Consider the following 6000-nt stretch of genomic DNA (forward strand, 5'->3'; position numbering starts at 1 on the left):
CTAAAGTTTCTACTCCAGTGTTTCTACTTGAGTGTTTTTATTCCAGAGTTTCTACTCCAGTGTTTTTACTCCAGTATTTCTACTACAGAGTTTCTACTCCAGTGTTTTTACTCCAGTGTTTCTACTGCAGAGTTTCTACTCTAGTGTTTCTACTCCAGAGTTTTTATTCCAGTGTTTCTACTGCAGAGTTTCTACTCTAGTGTTTCTACTCCAAAGTTTCTTCTCCAGTGTTTCTACTCCAGAGTTTCTACTCCAGTGTTTTTACTCCAGTGTTTCTATTCCAGAGTTTCTACTCCAGAGTTTCTTTTCGAGAGTTTCTTTTCGAATCAACGGCACGCTTAGATTTTAGGGCATCCGACTTATAAGCGGATCGACTTATACTCGAGTACCTAGATACATATGTACAACAATACATGGTTGTCATACTAGTTCCACAATTGTCAGTTGACTTCTTCGAAGAGTATCCCTTTCCTCTCAATACCGAAGTTGTGAGTTCGAACCACATACCTATTATGTGCCTTTAACTCCAATTCCTATCAACTTAAACTGCATGGGATCGTAAGTTGTCATGCCGAAGATTGGTGGATCTCTTCATATGCTCCAACTCCCTCCACCAATAAAAACTGATCATCAAAATATAGTAAATAATGCTGAAAATTTTACCACATAGACGATATCTACAGATTTCAACATGACTGAAAGTTCCAGTGACTCCTTGTTGAGAATAGAACCAATGAAAGACTAGTGTACAAACGTTTCAGAAATTTGAAGTTGCTTACAGTTACTGTTAGTAGTCTAACATCGGTGCTTTGTTTCTATAGTTTTTATGATAGTTTTTTGTTTTGTTTTGTGCTTTGTACTGATCTTTTGAGTTAGATTAGTTGTAACTGAATTGTCAGTTAGTTCTTATATTGTGCTGTTACCACTGTTCAAGGGTTTGGGGAGTATTCAGGGCTCACACACGTGTTACCCTGTCACATTCTCTATATGCCTTACATAGGTCAATAGCCTGTAGTTCAGTGGTTATCGTTGAATTTTGTCTATCATATTGGGGTTTTTGATAAATTGTGAATAGTTGTGTCATTGGCAGTCATTGCACATCTCCTTATTTAAACATCAAAGGAGAAATGTAAATGGAATCCTCAGTAAACCAAGTTTCAAAAGTGACTACAACCATTAGTGGTCCCTGAAGTCTATGGCTTCCTGAAATTCACATGGAATACTATCTATTGAAATCATTGTGTAGCTATTATATATACTGATATTTCAGACATTCCTTTGGAATACATTATGTACTATCTATTGAAATCATTGTGTAACTATTATATATACTTATATTTCAGACATTCCTTTGGAATTCCTAGATTGTGTTCCAACAGATGAGATTTTGGATGCATTAGCATCACGAATTGGTCAGGTATATTTTCAACTTGGTGCTGAAGTTGGACTGTCAATTCCAACCCTAGAGCATATTCAAGCCAATATTCCAAGAGACTTAGAAGCTCAGAACAAGGAAGTCTTGTTCCAATGGAGAAAAGACAGATCAGTGAAACCTACAATAAGGGTACTTGTACAAGCATTAGTTAATGTTGGGAGGGGAGCACATTGTTTACAGGAAATTCTTGAGAATGTGGATCCAAATACCCTCAGACGCTTTGGAGGAGGAGGAAAAGGAGCCATTCCAAAGAAACATCAGACAAAATCAGACAAGAAACAACCACGTACGCAGAAGAAGTCAAAGAAATGTCCAATATCTTGAATGTTGGCACCACAGAATATTGATCCAATTGCTTTCTAATCCTGAGAATAATTTAATGGTAAAACAGAGATGAAACAAAAATCCTTATTTCTAATATGTATATCTGTAATGTCTGAATTTTTTAACTTCGTTTGCTACTAATTTTACCCAGCAGCGACTACAGGGGATATACCATGATATACGTATAGTTTTCATTTGTTCGAAACAGTCATAAACATAATCCTTTCATAGGTTATGATAATATCATTAATCCAGCTTATTACTTTTTGTGATTTGACTATTTTCAAAAGATTTTTTTCGGACTTCACAACATTTTTCCCCTGTGCAATGCTGTTAATTTTTCGGCATCCGTCTTTTAATCAAATAAATATTTCTGTCACATTTTTCTTCAGTATACAAATTATGATGACGTCATATTGGGTCAGCTAAAAGTGATTATTTGTATTGTATGATCTGTTCTCTAGATAAGTTATATATGGAGTATTGAATGCTAGTTATGTGTGGACAAGTTTCTTGTGAGGTCCATTTAACATTGACCTCATATCTATGGATCTTGATACTAGTGTAAAGCTTCTGTGGTTGCTTTTGTTTAATTATCTTAGAGATTTTTTATAAAAAATCAATTATGTCAATTAGTAAAGTAGTGGATACCCTCTTGTTTAATAGTATAGCTCATTGACAGACTATAAATCTGAGACTGTTTGTCAGAAGGTTTACTTGGTAGGACTAATTGTCATTACAAGTTGTTGACTTACTATAACTATATATAGGAAGCCAGCATGTTTATTGTGATTATTTCTACAATAGTAGTTAACTGATTGATTAAATTATAAGACTGTCCCATGAGATAAAACAGAAGTTTCTGGAAATTATGTGTGCGACGAATGATGAACATAATAGATTATATGTCATCTATCCTGTCAGGGAAGATAAAATAGAGATAGGAAATATGAGCCCTTATCCCTTGCGAAGCATAAACAACAATTATACAGGAGAGTCCTGATTTCAACATAAACTACCATTCTGATCTTTGTTATTCATCCATCTACAGTCGTCAAGGTAACCAATCAAATTGCATGATAGCCAGTATATTTTGAAAACTTTTGACTCTCTGTTCCTGAGTTACGGAGCTTTAATCTTTACATTAGACACATTTTAACATATCACGCAGTTGCATTTGCACTATAGATATTTTTATTTTCTAAAAACGTTACATTATTTTGGGATTGATAAAAGATATTTTTCAAATTATTTTTCAAATTATTTTATTTTTTGGTTTGACATCGTGATACTAGCAGGAAGCTTATGTGATCACTTTGGTTAAATTATCTCAGAGATTTTCAATAAAAAAATCAATTATGATTAGTAAAGTTGTCAATACCCTCTTGTTTTATAGTAAAGCACATTGACAGAATATAGACTCAAGTGGTCTCAGACTGTTTTCCACAGTAAAACACTGAAAGGTATCTTGTTTTTTGTATCTTCCATTCTATATACTTGTCAATGTTGGAAAATGTATTTGCGTAGATTCTGTACTGCAAGGTAGAGAAAGTAATTTTTTCACAGATTCCATAAATGGAAGAGATCAGTGTTTTTCTATCCTTCAATATTGAAATAACTCCAAAACAGAATTTTCAAATCTTTTGTCTTCAATATAAAAGTTGTAATTAAAACTAGAAAGAAATTATATAACTGTATTGTATTTCAGACAATTTAAAAGCAGTGTAAGGCAGGTAGTCCAATTCCATTTAAAGAATACTGTTATATATATGTTTGATTACCTCACTTACACTGCTTGAAAACTATGAATTAAGAAATGATGATTGTCTTGAGATGATAAGCTGTAAATTTATTTTTAGAAATTACTTTTAACTAATATTAGTTTTAACCATGACTGTATGTCATTTTATATTTTTAATATTTCATGATGTATTTAAATAAGTAGTTATTGTTGCCAACTCCATAAGAAATTTGAATTGAGATTATTTTTGGAATAAGGGAAAAGGGGAGGTGAAAAAAAATTGGGGGGTAAATAAGAATTTGAAGGGGGAGTATAATTTTTCACATTTCAGATTTCAGAAATTAAAAAGAAAATTTGTTCAAATATTTTTTTTAGGGGATTAATATTCAACAGCATAGTATATTGCTCAAAAGCCAAAAAAAATTTAGTTCAATAGACCACATTCATTATGTGTCAGAAACCTATGCTGTGTCAACTGTTTAATCACAATCCAAATTCAGAGCAGTATCAAGCTTGAATATTTTGTCCATACTTGCCCCAACTTATAACGGTTCGACCTCTGCGGTCGTATAAAGCTGCGTCCTGCGGAGCATCTGGTTTGTTTTTTAATGTTAACATGGATCTTGTCTATATACCAGCTTTAATGATTTTGAATTACTACAAATTCTCTCACTTCTATGAACATCAAAATTATATCATTTCTCCTTAAATGTTGTTCTTGTACCTGTACAGGAAGATTTATCTAACACTAATTGTATATTGTCGAGCCTGCCAGAAAGCTTGACATAGGGATAGTGATCCGGCGGCGGCGGCGTTAGCTAACTTCTTAAAAGCTTAATATTTTAGAAGGTAGAAGACCTGGATGCTTCATACTTTGTATATAGATGCATCATATTACGAACTTCTGTCAGTCACATGTCCAATGTCCTTGACCTCATTTTCATGTTTCAGTAACAACTTGAAAAAAAAGTCAAGATTTTTTGTAATGCTAAATTCTCTGCCATTATAAGTAATTGGATAACTATATTTGGTATGTGCGTACCTTGCAAGGTCTTCATGCCCGTCAGACAGTTTTCACTTGACCTCGACCTCATTTCATGGATCAGTGAACAAGGTTAAGTTTTGGTAATCAAGTCCATATCTCAGATACTATAAGCAATAGGTCTAGTATATTCGGTGTATGGAAGGACTGTAAGGTGTACATGTCGAACTAGCAGGTGTCATCTGACCTTGACCTCATTTTCATGGTTCAGTGGTTATAGTTAAGTTTTTGTGTTTTGGTCTGTTTTTCTTATACTATATGCAATAGGTCTACTATATTTGGTGTGTGGAATTATTGTAAGGTGTACATGTCTAGCTGACAGGTGTCATCTGACTTTGACCTCATTTTCATGGTTCAGTGGTCAAAGTTAAGTTTTTGAGTTTTGTGCTGTTTTTCTAATACTTTATGCATTAGGTCAACTATATTTGGTGTATGGAAATATTTTATGATCAATATGTCTGTTACAAAGGTTTCATTTGACCTTGACCTCATTTTCATGGTCCATTGCTAAGTGTTAAGTGTTTGTGTTTTGGTCTGTTTTCCTTAATTTATAAGCAATAAGTCAACTATATTTGTTGTATTGAAGAATTGTTAGCTGTACATGTCTGCCTGGCATGGTTCATCTGACCTTGAATGCATTTTCATGGTTCATTGATCAATGTTTCGTTTTCTTGGTTAATGTAGAGTTTATGTGACAGTTGTAATAAAGCTTTATATTTAGGTATATCAACATAATATCAATATTATGATTAGTAAAGAAGGGGAGACATTTCAGTGTGTGCACTCTTGTTTTTATTGTTGATATTCACATATGTACCAAGTGTTAGATTAGTTTCATTGATATTAAAGATATTTCTTGGTATTTTTTACACACAGAAGAATAAGTATACTTTTATTTTCATTTACCTGTGGATTATATTATGCAGGTTTTTTCAAAAGTGATGATTTTTTAAAATTTGTTTAACATTTCACAGTGATATCATACTTTAAATGTGTTTTTTTTTTACCTTTGACCTTAATTATTTAGCCCGTATTATTTTTATTAAGTCTCCCAAACAAAGTTTGGAGACTTATTGTTTTTGCTCAGTTCTTATTATTTTTATTATTATGTCACCCGATCGACAATGTCGGGTGACATATTGCTTTTCCTCTGTTTCTTTTTCTGTATTATTATTATGTCACCCGATCGACAATGTCGGGTGACATATTGCTTTTCCTCCGTTTCTTTTTTTTATTATTATTATTATTATTATTATTATTATTATGTCACCCGATCGACAATGTCGGGTGACATATTGCTTTTCCTCCGTTTCTTTTTTTTATTATTATTATTATTATTATTATTATTATTATTATTATTATTATTATTATTATTATTATTATTATTATTATTCCACCTAATTTTGTACTTTTTTTGGAGCCAATGGAACCAATCTTGATGATAGTTAGGTATAATGA

This window comes from Mytilus galloprovincialis, chromosome 12 (assembly GCF_965363235.1).
Source record: "Mytilus galloprovincialis chromosome 12, xbMytGall1.hap1.1, whole genome shotgun sequence".
Lineage (NCBI taxonomy): Eukaryota > Metazoa > Mollusca > Bivalvia > Mytilida > Mytilidae > Mytilus > Mytilus galloprovincialis.